The sequence below is a fragment of the Crocuta crocuta genome, unplaced genomic scaffold (assembly GCF_008692635.1).
Source record: "Crocuta crocuta isolate KB4526 unplaced genomic scaffold, BGI_CrCroc_1.0 scaffold466, whole genome shotgun sequence".
Lineage (NCBI taxonomy): Eukaryota > Metazoa > Chordata > Mammalia > Carnivora > Hyaenidae > Crocuta > Crocuta crocuta.
Genome location: NW_027529672.1, coordinates 7,167,375 through 7,181,149, shown reverse-complemented (window position 1 = coordinate 7,181,149; position 13,775 = coordinate 7,167,375). Strand labels below are relative to the sequence as shown.

Here is a 13,775-nt window from a genome sequence, read left to right as displayed (position 1 = left end):
ATATTAATAGTTATCTCCTTTTAAACATATAATATTGCCTATTTATAAACCTCTTTATTTTTTTAATGTTCATTTATTTATTTTAATGTTAGGAGAGGGAGAGAGAGGGAGGTGCAGACATAGAGGGAGACAGAGAATCCCAAGCAGGCTCCTTATTGTCATCATGGAGCCCGATGCGGGGCTCAAATTCACAAACTGTGAGATCATGACCTGAGCTGAAATCAAGAGCTGGACGCTTAGCTGACTGAGCCCCTCAGGTCTCCCCACAAACCTCTGTATTAAAAAAAAGTTTACTTGTTCAACTTCACCAGAGATTCGTCCATTTTATTAGAGCCTCAAAGAAACAACTTTTGCTCTTTAAAAATGCTTTCCATAGATATTTTCAAACTTATTTATTTCTGCCCTTCATTCTAGTTTCTTCCATTTTCTTGATTTACTCAGATTTTTCTTTTCTTAACTCCTTAAGTTGTGTATTTGCACAATAACTTTCTGTCTTCATCTCTGATAAAAGATTTAAAGCTATACCTTCCTCACCACATATCATTTTCACTGCTTTCCATAAATTTGTAAATGTCTATTTGTCATTCAGTTTTACAGATTTAAAGTTTTTATTGCAATTTTATGTCTCATGTATTTTTAGGATATATCTGTTTAATTAATTTTATAATTTATAAGAGTTATAGTTTTCTTTTTGTTATTCATTTATAATTTAAATAAATGGTGGTCAGATAAGTGGCTTTCTTAACAATTATTCTTTGGAAACTTGTTGAGATTTGCTTTATGACTTGATACATTATTTGTTTTCATAAATGTCCCATTCATCGTGATTGATAAGACTGGGCGTCTGTTAATGCTGGACAGATGGAAAAGGAAGCAGACCTTTTAGGTTTGCTTCTATAGTTCTTGCATCTACCTTATTTTCTTAACGTTTTGTGTATCTCTTGTACTAATAGATTAAAACACTCTTGGTGGGAAGTTTTCAGATGGGCACACACAATCTTTCTGGTGTGACAGCCAAGGCTACTTTCACTGGTTTCTATAGTGAAGAATCAGTTCTCTTCCACTTACTAGGCATTACCAACACTACAGATAAAAACAAACAACAGAAAAACCACACTAGAGAGCCTAGAAAATGATGCCTGTTTTGAAACTTCCTGCGGTCATGGTCATCTTGTGCATAATTAAATTTGATGAATTCATGTAAATGTGATTTCAATTAGAATTCTAAGGAAATTGAAAGCTTAAGACTTCAGTATCTGGCTCGTACGTGTGCCAGAGGATGGGACCGGGCCAGTTCTTCCTAAGCTGCTTTGTGGAAATGTGGGTTTTCAGTGGTATTGGGCAATATTTTACTTTTAGATACGGAAGATGGTGACAAGTGGTGGACCAGGTGTTTTGGACGTTTATGCAGATTTTGTTTCCTTTTTAAGGGAAAGAAGACAAAATCACTAATAGGAATTTGGGATAGAGGCTTGGGAGAGTTTGCTTGAATGAACGCTCTGGAGGTTAAGCCTCACGAGCGACCAGTCAGATCTGCCTTCGGAAAGAATAAATATCTGTGTTTCCCAGTGACTGATCCTGGTATCTTTTCTTGGGATAATGACCCGGTGGTCCTGAATTTTACTCGTAACTTCCTTGTCCCTCGTTACATCAATACAGATACCTTTTATATAAACAATACGTTAGTCACTCTTTTAAGGAAAATAAGTATTCATTTCAGGTAACGTTATCTTCAATACAAGTGGATTTTTTAAATTGGAAATGAACCTGGAATCTCTTCTGATCTAATTAGCCGATTTGCATTCATTCCCCATGAAAGAGAGACAAGCCTGCCTTGAACATTTGCTTACGCAGTGTGGGGGAGGCAGGGTACCCTTCAGACGCTTTTTTGCAAGACCTCGCACATAATAGACGCTTAGAAAACGTCTGCTGATTCATTAAATGGAAGGCTGAATGCAATTTGGAATGTGGAGAATGGAGTTTTACAGTTTGCAAGGGAAGGAAGGAGGTTAGTGACCGGTGGCGGTGGATTATTGCCCTGGCGATCCGAAGAGGCACAGAGACATCAATGCAGGCTTGGCTGGGAGGAAAACAATCCTTGCTGAGGACCTCAAGTTTAGACATGAAGTGTTGTGATTGAGTCTAAAGGTCTAGATAGGAGAGGAAGGGCGCGGTCACGGGGTTCACTTGGATTCCACGGGTGGCAGAACTTCTTTCCTTATGTTGCAGAAAGGAGAAGACAGGGCCCAGGACAGCCCGACATGGGCCCCTCTGGCCACAGAGCCTCTGGTGGTGGGGCTCACCCCTGCCCGCCCCGAGTGTGTCCAAGGCCCTCAGGTAAAACCGTAGCTCAGTCCACACATCGCAGCCTCGAAGGGAACAGGTGTGTGCCCACACGTGTCTTCCTGTGCAGGCGCGGATGTGCTATGGAGCTTAATACTGAAGGATGCAGGCTCGCCCTGCTGGGCCCCGTGACACAGGGAGGAGCTTTCCCCAAGGGATTCCCACAGGGATTCGGATGCACCGCCCGAGAGTGTGGCTTCACCACTACAATGAGAGGCAGAAGGAGAGGTTGAAAGTGGGTTTGGACAGGTTTGCCTTGGGTGTTATGGTGGTCCGGGTGGGGGGGCACTAGAGCTCTGAACTCATCCCTGTTCCATACCTTTGGATTATTCTGGGGACTCAGTACTTGAGGTGGGTCTACTGAAGGACACTGGGTGGCCACCCTGATTTCCCATCTCCTTTCGTGGGAATTTTCATGGATTCCAGACTGATGTGACCATAGTCTTCTCTGCCTTGGGTGCTGTTACCCGTGTGATGTGCATCTATCTCGTCAGTGTCGTTTCTTCTGCGACTTGTGCGCTTGGCTCTTGACACTGATGGTCCTGACTTTCCTTGGCCCGTCCTGGGAATGCTTTTGGGTGTAAGAAGCGAGGCAACACGATGCCCGGGATTCACAGACAGGAGCGGTGGGTGTGGAGCCTAAGGGGCCCCAAGTGCCCCTGCTCCTGCCTGCTGCCTCTGCCCCCTTCCCCGCTCTCCGTCCCTGTGTGACGTCAGCTCCTGTTTACAACACCTTCCAGTTGCAAGGACAGTGACCGTTTTTACTTGAGCATGAACCGTGTGCGGGCACTTTATAAGGGGAATTAGTCACCGGCTCCTCACGTAGGCCGTGTGGACTCCACAGGGTCTGGGGACGCTCGGTGCGGCCGTGAGTCGGACCAGGTTCTGGAAGGCATTGCTAAGCCAGCTGGCCAAGGTCTTTGAGGCTGCGAGAGAGAGACAGGCTTTCAGGGATGAACGCTTGTGTGTGCACAGCTGCAGATGTCTGGGGCGGGNGGCGGCCGGGCAGGGGGGACGTCGGGGAGGGACGCGGAAGCTGCCACCGCGCTGGCCCTGGCGCAGCTCTGCAGCAGGACGGAGCCCGGGCCCTCGGGGACGCGACAGCCTCCGTCGGGGCAGCCCGGCGGCAGAGGTCAGCTGTGAGCTCCGGAAAGGCCCCAGGAGCTCAGGTGCGGCGATAGCTCGGGGGTGGGGGCCCTGCCTGCACCGCGCGGACGTGACCCCCAGGAGGTGCGCGTTGCACACGGGACCCACACGGGCTCTGGGAGCTCAGGTCCTTCCCACGGCCCCAGGCTTGGAGTGTGGGGTCAGGGTCCCCAGTAGAGGCCCTTGGGGCCCCGTGGGGCCGGGTGGGGCCAGTGGCCGCTGCACACGGCCTCCTGAGCAGCCTGGTTCTCCAGGCCTCTCTCCAGGAGCGTCTGCAAAGCCTTCCGGCTCTTCCTCCAGCCTGAGCCTTGCAGGNCCAGGAAGCCCCAGGAAGCTCCTGCCCCTCTGGCTCCTTCCACTTTTCAAGCGAGTGGCCTGTGGCCTTTGCAATTGCTGTTCCCTCCTCCTGGATCCCCTTTCCTCCAAAAATCCTTGCAGTTCACCCTCTGCTTCCTCTAGGTCTCTGCTGAGACGTGACCTCGGGGGTAGCCCCCTCGCCCGGCCCTTTTACAGAAGAGCAGCCAGGCTTCCGTGTCCTCTCCGGCGCGTCGGCACCTGACNAGGGGCCGGGGTTCAAAAGCGGGCCAAGACCTCCTTCGTATCGTTCATAATCCGTGCAACGCGCCTGCTGAGTCTAAGCCCCTCGGTCCTCATCGGTCCGCGTGCGGCCGCAGGGGAAGCGCTGGGCGAGCCTGGCGCCCCCGGCCCGGTGCGCCTGGGGCCCATCGTCCTGCGCCTCAGTTTCCGGTGAGCAAGGCTGTGATCACCCTGCTTTCCACCAGTGGACTCAGAGCTCAGAGTCTGGTCCCACCCAGGGTATCATTTCTACAAGGGCAGTCACTCCGCACCAAGCCTGGATCCTGTGCAGCATCTTTCTGCAGCAGCTGCAAAGGATGAGAACATCTTTCTGAAAGTTTCCGCCTTAACATGCCTATTCTCCAGCACCGTGTGTCGTGGAGGGGCTCCAGAGGCTGTGTCCGGGGACAGCACGCGGGGCCTGAGGAAGAATGTCATCAGCGGACAGGTCACCCGGGCGTGATCCCGGGAAGCCCCACCCGCTGTCCCGAGCCGTCTCACCAGGGAACAGCCGCACGCATCTACCTGGGGAAGTTCAGGGGGCAGAGCCACCTTGGCAGGTGGTGAGGGGAAAGGCATATTCGGTGTCGCCATTATGAGGCATTCAATCATCTTAATTTCATAATGAAGATAGGCACAGCAAAGCAGGAAAATTCCTAAAAGTCGTCAGCTGGTTGATGGCATCGCTGTCTAAATGTGTCTCTGAAGGGAAAGACATGGGCTGAGAATAATTTCCCGTGCTGTATGACTGCCAGGGGATATTATGAGTCAGGTAAGAGGTGAGTGTAAATCATGTGCGCGCTGAGCATAATGAAGTGGTTTGAAAACAGCTGCCTGATGATAAACAGCATAGTTTTGCTTAACGCATTAAAGAACCCTCCACACAACTTTTGTTGGCGTGCAAGCAGATAAGATTTTGTCCTGCGTCAAGGTCAGCAAATCCTCAGGCTTCCTGTCGGGAATGTGAATGCATTTATTTTCAGGCAAAAGGTCAATCTTTCACCAAAGCCACCATGTTCCATAGAATAAGGCACCGCCTTTAGGGACAGTGTGGCACACCCAGCCCCCAAAGGCAGGCCCCACCCAGGAGCGTGCCCAGACGTCCGTTTGGACCCACTCAGCCACTTGGAGAGTGAGTCCTTCAGGAGACAAAACCTGTCTCAGAGGCACTCGATTGGCATGCATCCGTTAAGTACCTGCTGCATGCACAGGGCCTGGGCATGTCTTACAGGTACAGCCCAGGCCCCAGGGGATTTATTAGTGTGTGTGTAGAGGTGGCTGTGTCCTGGGCCTTCTGATGGAAAGTGAGTCCAGGGCAGGCGTGAGCCAGCCCTCGGGTGCAGCGTGGCCAGCTGTCGTCAGCTCCTTGCCATCTCGGGCACCCGAGCCTGGTCTGCCGCCCATCCCGCTCCTTCCTGCGGTGGAGCTGGGAATCCAGAGCGCCGTCTGCCACGTGAGGTGCTGGGCCAGAGCGGAAGCCTGGGCTCGCAGCGCTCAGGAGAAGCTGCTGTTAGACGGTGCACTGCTTCCTAACGAAGACAATTGCCACCCTGCTATCTCTTCTCCTTTCCTTCCCTGACTCAGTTTATTACAGCAGTCAGGACATTTAGATTACCCGGTGTTAGTGGCAATTTGTTCTTTGGGGTAGTATAATTAATCTCTGGTTTTAATAAAATGAATTTTCAAATAATCGTGTGCCGAGTTACATGACATCATAAAAATAAAGCAAGCTAGTATTTCTAAACTGATAAGCAAAGCAAAGTGAATTTGCCACCCTCTTAGCATTAAATAGCTCATCTGCCATTGTCTTGTACCGTCCACAGCACCCAGGAAGGGAGACCTAACTCCATGCCCCGCTCCGTGCAAGCTGCTCCCGGGGGCTGACGCAGTGATTAGGGACCTGGGTTCTATCCATGGGGGGAGGGGTGCTCGTTCCTACGCATGTGCTGGGATGCACGCACGTCTGGCCAGCCATCGCCGGGTGTCCCGATAGAGACACACACACCAGAGCTATACCTTCTGCTCTTTAGCTCCTTGGGAGGAGACCCAGGGGGTCCCCGTGGCCGGGAGAAGGAACTGACTTAATCCTGGCTGGTGGCCCCTTCAGTCTCAGGATCCAGGAACCACGGACAACCTCCGTCATATGATCCAGGATCATCATTCAGGGGGTGCGGGGCTCAGAGCACGACCGTGGATTCTTAACTTCTGCACCCACAGCTGTGGGCTGGACTCCTAGACCCCGAGTCTGCCCAGCTTCACCTAAGATAACAAGGCAGAATGCTGGGGGGCGGAGACTAGAGATGTGGAGGGGGGCTCTACACGTCCACTTTCACCACAGCACCCGGGTGTCCACCAAAGAGACAAAAAGCCACCCGGCTCTGACTCAGCTCCTCGGGAAAAGCTGACTCATCACGTGGACGCACAGAGCCCGCCACCATCTTGCTAAGAGGATGTCTTCACTTCCGGGAGCTGAGTGTCCGGGCTCTCGGGCCAGGAAGGGGGGACGGCACCTGCAGCCTTGACGCCGAGCCCTGCACGCTGCCCCTCTGCCCGCCGCAGACCCCGGGCTTGCCTCTGCCAGCACCGCGCACACACACGGAGCGCCTGAAGTCACCGCTCTGATCAAACAGTCGTTTTTGCAGAAATAATTACCAGTTGGTAGATCTATCGCCTGAAGGATTTCCACCGGAGCTGAAATCATTTGCTAAATAGACATAATAAACTAATGATTGTTTATTTTTTGGAATGTGTGGCTCAGCACAGAGAAGGCGGCAGCTGGCGTTTGTCAGGCGGGCTTTCCTCCTCCCAAGATGTGCCAGCCGCCCATTGTTTACTCTGCACCCTCTGGGTCTTGGACACCGAGGGCCCCCACCTCCGCGGGGCGCTCCCACAGACACGAGGTGTGCGCCGCCTGCCTCCTGTCCCGAGAAGACGCAGAAGCTAACCGGTTAGCTTCATCTGCTCCACAGCCCACTGGCCGTTCAAACCCCAGCTTCGTGTTTGGTGACGTTGTGCTGCGTCCCTCCGCAGGGTGGCCGGAGCGGGTGCGTCCCCTCCAGCACCGCCCGCCCCCTCCTGTCTGCAGGACGCAGCTGAGGCCCTCTGGGTGGAGAGCACGCCTGGGGGGGGCAGGGAAGACCCGGGGACCAGGACGCACAGCGCCGCCCCAACCGAGTGCGTGCCTAGAACATTCACCTGCACTGGGCGGTTCTAGACTTCCTGACCACGTCGGGCCCCCACGTCCCGGCTCCCACGGCCACCAGCCTTTCCCTTGTTTTCTTGCCCAATCCTGAGAGGAGCAAAATGCAGCTGCTGGCTGACTTCTGGTTTGGGAGGAAGCTTCTGGAAGGGTGTCCACAGTCAGTGTGCCTGTGGGCACAGCTGATGACGAGGGCCTGCCTGCCCTCCAGGGTCCTGAGGCCAGTGGCGGGTTAAGTGAGCCAGAGCATCCACCGGGACCAAGGGCTCCCTGTGCGTGTGGCCCCCGGGGGGCTCCGGCCCACAAAGGAGGAAGGGCTCCAGCCTCGGTGTCCACCACGTGTTTCAGACGGCGCCCGGCCGGCCAGGCGGGGCCCCGGCATCAGCTCTGCGGGGGGATTGGGTCAGACCACCCGCGCTGGGGTTCAGGCGCCCTGGTGATGTTCCTTCAGCCTCACCCAGAGCACCGTCCCCGGCTAGGAGCAAAGGCAGTAGAGTTTCCCCTCCTGTGGCATGAGAGGGACTGCTCGGATACAACATGCAATCAGAGCTCTTTTGCAAGTTTGGAGTCAGAGAAGGAGGGAGACCGTGGGGATGGCGATTAAAGAGCAGCACCCCAGCGGCCGCCTGCCTCTCCTCAGCCCGTCCTCAAGTGAGGCTCACCGTTAATTACGGTTTTGCTTAAAACATTGATTTTTTATAAGTAATCCCTGTGGGATAGGCTTCCTGGCTTATCTTTCAGCTGGCTTAGCAGTTTTCTTTTGGCTGCGCTTCTTATCTCGCTGTTTATTTACTCAACTAAGGGATTCTCTGCAGTCCTTTGGGGAAAGCGAGTTATGATAATTATTGTCAGTCGACACAGTTTATTGAGTGCCTGCTCATCTTCCAAGACTTGGCTCAAGGGGCATCCCGGGGGCACAGCTGGCATCCCACGCCTCTCACTGGCTCTGTGCACCTGCCGGCTGGCGTCCGCGGGCAGGAGGCACCTGCGGGCGCTTATCTGTTTGCATCGGTGTCTCCTTTCAGGTCGTCTTCCAAGTCCCAAGCTGTGCGCCGTCTGGCAGGTAGAGGAGCTTGGTAGATGCCTGGCCAAGGGGTGCAGGAAAGGAAACTGAGTGGAAAAACACGAAGCAGCCAACTTCCTTCCCAAGCTGGGTGCCCGGGGTTTTATTACCTCTGTAACAGTTCTGCGGCGCCAGCCTCCCCACGCACGTGCTGCTGGCCACAGGCGCGTGTGCGGCCGGGCTCACGCACGCTCGCGGCGTGTGGAGGCCGGTGCTGGGTTCTGCTTCCACGCCAGGCGCCCGGTTCGTGTATCCACACGATGATTACTCCCCGGCCTGGAGCCTGGTGAAAGCCTCGCAGCAGGAAGTCCAGGCCTCCTTCCCGTCCCAGCCACCAATCACGACCATCATTTTGCTGATGTCGGATATTAACTTCCTAATTTCAATCAGTCGATTTTGTGAACTGGAGAGGGTTGCATTTTTATATGTAACCAAGTGAATGCAAAGCAGGTTAAAAACTATCTTTCCAAGCTTTTTTTTTCTTTTTTAAGAGGCAGATAAGGTTTACTTATTTAGTTTCCTTTTCGATTGACTCATTCTTTTTTCCAGTTTTATTGAGAAGTGACATACTATAGAAGCTTAAGGCCTACGGCCCATTGGCGTGATTTACATCTCTTGTGAGATGGTCACCCCGACAGCCTCTGCTGACACCCACCTGCTCATATAGAGATGATGCACAGAAAGAAAGAAGGGAAACATTGTTCTCCGTGTGATGAAAATTCAGGATTTGCTCTCTCAACCGCGCTCCTCTAAATCGTACGGCGGTGCCAGCCACGGTCCCCACGCTGAACATGACGTCCCCACACTTGTTCTTAGTACACCTGGAAGTTTTACGTTTTGACACCTCCCGCCACACCCCTCCCCACTCTCTGCCTCTGGTAGCCACAGGACTGATTTCTTTCTATGAGTTTTTTTTTTTTTATTTTTTATGTTTGTGGTTTTTAAGACTCCATATATAGGTGAAATCATGTGGCATGTGCCTTTCTCTGTCGGAATGATCTCACTTAGAATAATGCCTTCAGGGTCCATCCATGTTGTCACAAATGGTAAGATTTCCTCATTTTTTTATGACGGAGGACAGTCTATTGTGTACGAATGTCTCCTTCCATTCACGTCTGTGGGTCACGTCTGTGTCCCCCGTGCCTTGGCTGCTGGAAATCTGTTTATGAGCATGGGGTGCACATAGATTTCTGAGTTAGTGTTTTCATTACCGTTGGCACACCACTTGACATGGGATTGCTGGGTCACAGGGTAGTCCTGTATTTAAGTTTTTGGTGGGCGTTACAGTTTTCCTCAGTGGCTGCAACCGCTTACGTGCCCACCATCCGTGCACGAGGCCTCCCGTTGCTCCACATCCTCGCCAGCATCTGTCATCTTATTTGGGGTTGATGGCCGTTCCAACGGGTGTGGGGCGATGCCTCATTGTGGTTCAGATTGGCATTTCCCTGGTGATGCGTGGTGTGGAGCACCTCATTACTTACCTGCTGGCCTCTCATGTATCTTCTTTAGAGAAATTGCCATTGAGATCCTTTTCCCATTTTTCAATTGTGTGATTTGGGTTTGTTTGTGTGTTGCTATTGAACTGTAGGAGCTATATTTTTGTTAATACATATTTTGGAACAAACCCCTTATCAGATACATGGTTTGCAAATGACTCATTTCCCCGTGCTGCGGGTGCCTTTTCACCTTGTTGATGGTTGGTGCTGCCGCGCAGAAGCTGTTTAGTCTGATGTGGTCCCGCGTGCTGATTTTGTTTATGTTGCTTGAGCTTCAGGTATAATTTCCAAAATATCATCTGCTTTCTTCTGGGTTCACGGTTTCAGGTCTTACATTTCTGTCTTTAATCCACTTGGATTTAATTTCCGTGAGTGGTGTAGGACATGGGTCCAGTTTTGGGGCACCTGGGGGGCTCAGTCAGTTGAGCGTCCAAATTTGGCTCAGGTCATGATCTCATGGTTTGTAGGTTCAAGCCCCACGTTGGGCTCTGTGCTGACAGCTCAGAGCCTGGACTCTGCTTCAGATTCTGTGTCTCCCTCTCTCTGCTCCTCCTCTGCTCGCTCTCTCTCTCAAAAACAAATAAACATCAAAAAGAAATTTTTAAAGACATGGGTCATGTTTCATTCTTCCAGTTATTCTAGCACCGTTTACCAAAGAGACTATATTTTCTCCACTGAGTGCTCTTGGCTCCCTGTGAAATGTTAATTGACCCTTTACGCTTGGGTTTGTTTCTGGGCTTCTGGTTCTGTTCCATTGGCCGATTTGTCTGCTTTTATGCCAGTACCATACTGTTTTGGCAATGATAGCTTCATAGTATAGCTTGAAATCAGGAAGTGACGTATTATTTTTGACAGCAAAATCACATGATAATAAAAGTGTCCGCACACTTCCATCTATAAAACACTCTTGCCTTAACACCTGCTTCTTTGAAAACATCAATAATTACTTTGCCATTTATTGCTAAAAGGTCATCTTCATTTTGAAGAATAGGTTGGATTTATTAGAGAAAGTCCTTGGGCGACACGCCCCCAGGGCCATGGAACCTGGTGCTGAATCACGGCGGCGGGTCTGTCTCTGACCAGCGCAAACAGGTGGCTAAACACCTATGGTGAGAGCATCTGAACGGATGAATCCTGGGGGAGAGAAGACACACTTAAGAAACGTTTGTAGGGGGCTCTGCCGCGTGTCGCCTTTCACAAAACTGCCTCATTAAACTGAGACACGCACACCCCAAAATACTCTATCCTAGAGCAACATGTGCAGAAATGAACTTGTTTGCAAACCGTTGTTTCTGTCATGTTTGTGTTCAGGAGGCAGTGCCTGTTATGCGGGGGGGTGGGAGTGAACACGGCAAATCTGGGAGGCAGGCCTAGCGCCCGGACGACCGGACTCCCATAGTGACTGGACGTGGGCGAGCCGCCTGGAGGTGAGGGACGTGGTCATTTTGTGAAGCGCACGGCAAGGCGGGACTTGTGCTGTGACGGTGGCCCCACAGCACGGGGCAGACCATGTGGCCTGGAAGCTGACAGAAGACCAGCGGTGCTCAGCGGGGGAGGCCGTGGGGACACCTTCCACACCTCTTCACTCCGTCTCATAAACTCTCTCTAGTGGGCTTTTCTTATCAAGTAAGATTATATATTCAGAATAGTGGGTTTTTTTCTGTAAATCCGACCATGACAATGAGGATATACCGCTACGGCCTCGTCAGAACGGCCGAGATCCGAAGACCCTGAGAGCGAAGGCCGGAGGACGAGCAGCGAGAGGAGCTGGTGGCCGCGGTGCTGGGCTCGCAGGGCGGGCGGCCACTTGGAGCGGCGGGTCCGGCAGTTCCCTGCAGAGCTGCGTGCTGCCTTCCCGTCGACCCAGCAGGTCCCTCCTTGGTATTTACCCACGTAGAGAACTCGTGTTCTCACACCTTATAGCTGTTTTATTCGTCATTGCGAAACTTGGAAGCAACCAAGGTGTCCTTCAGCAGGTGATGCACTAGTAACAAACGGCGGGGCGTTCTGCGGTGACGAAAGGAAAGGAGCTCTCTTGGCCGTGAAAAGACAGACGTCAAAGACACACTGATACGTGGACAAAACCAGTGTGAAAAGGCTGCATATGTGTGGTTCCGATTGTACGACCTTCTGGAAAGGCACAACTATACAGACAGTGAAATGTTCTGGTCGGTGGTCTGGGGGGTGCGGGGGGGGATGACCAGGCGGAGCACAGGAGGTTAGGGCACGGAGCCCCTTCTGTCCGGACGGCGATGGGGAGCACATGACGCCACGGCTCTGGCGGAGCTCACAGGCACAAACCCCGGCGGCTTCACTTGGTAATAAGGTATCGACGTGGGCTCATCAGGTGGTTGATGGTCCTGACAGGAGGTGGTGACAGGGGCGGCCACGGTGGACTGTGTGGGGACCCCCTGCACTTGCTGCTCAATTTTCCATACACTTGAAACTGCTCTATAAGAATTAAAAATTTTAAAACTCATGTGTGCCTGTTAAAGGGAATTTGAAAAATATGGAAAGACAGAGACAAAGACAGACTCGGTGGCGCTGGCAGAGTGCAGCCAGACCCCGGCTCGCGCCCTTCCTGTCTGTTCCAATAAAGCAGCCGGGACGATGCCTTAAAATGGAAGTCAGAGCAGGCCCCTCCCCCACACCATGCCCTCCCGTCATCCGCTGCTCCAACCCCACCCCCACCCCCACATTTCCTCATCTCTGCCCCACCACCGCACCCCCCGGATCTCCTTGCAGCTTCTGCAACACGCTGGGTAGGCGCCTGCCTCAGGGCCTTTGCACTTCCTCGCCTCTTCCTGCACTGCTCGTCCCCTCTAGCCTCCCGCAGGCTGTCATCTATGGGTTCTTGTTCCAGGGCAGACCGTCCTGACACCCTCGTGTGAGGTGAGGCCCACCCACCCATTCCCAATCCTTTCTCCCTGCTTTCCTCTGCGGCGCTGTGCCCATCAGCGTGTAACACAGAACAAATAAACAAGGACGGACGTAGTGTGTGTCCTCCCTACCTGGGAGCCGAGGTTCCCGCAGGCTGGCCTTGCTGCCATCTGTCTGGCTCACTGCTCCGTCCCTGAGAGCTAGGATATGCTTGGCATCTAGTCAACCAGATAAAGATTTGTTGGCTGAGCGACTCTACGGTGTAGAAATAGAAACGATTTTGTAATTTGCTTTATTTGCCGAACACACTGCGGCCGTCCCCGGGGCGCCGCGTGCTCCCCGCCTGCTCCTCCGCTGCGACTCCCTGGCTGCCCGGGGCTCACCGTGGACAAACCGTTGTCTGTACAGCCACGTGCCCTTTGCTGGTGTTTCTGGGCTCTCACCACAAACCTTTATCTGCAGGCATTGGGCACGTGGGCGAATTACAGGAAGGGAAACATTAGGTCAAAAGTTGGGTGATCTACATTAACATTTTAAAAACATGTTTTCAAAGTGCTTTCCAGAGCTCGACCCATCAATACAAGCCGTAGCTACCGAATATTTCCTAGAAACCATACTTATTTTAGGGACCAGAGATTCCTTAAAAAAACTTTACAGAAACGCAACAGATGAACACAAGGGAAAGAAAGCAAAAATAATATAAAAACGGGGAGGGGAGATAAAACACAAGAGACTCTTAAATATAAAGAATAAACTGAGGGCTGCTGGAGGGGTGGGGTGGGGGGATGGGCTAAATGGGTGAGGGGACTGAGGAGGGCACTTGCTGGGATGAGCACCGGGTGTTACATGGAAAGATGGACCATTGAGTCACTGCTGCACTAGATGCTGACTAACTTGGATGTAAACTAAAAAATAAAAATAAATAAGAAAAACAAGTAAATACAAAAATAAAACTTTACGGAAAAGGCACAGAGGCAAACTTTCACAAATTTCCAGTTATGCCAGGAAAGACAGCGTGAATTCCCGGTTTGGAGCCCGACTCCCCACAAGGAAGGGGCCAGGCTGATGGGGG

At 52.1% G+C, this 13,775-nt stretch overlaps 1 protein-coding gene across 2 annotated transcripts in view; it reads left to right on the top strand.

The window, feature by feature from the left end:
- TCERG1L (transcription elongation regulator 1 like) overlaps positions 1–13,775 on the top strand; it is a 170,841-nt gene that overhangs the window by 20,465 nt on the left and 136,601 nt on the right. The gene's annotated exons all lie outside the window — the stretch shown is intronic.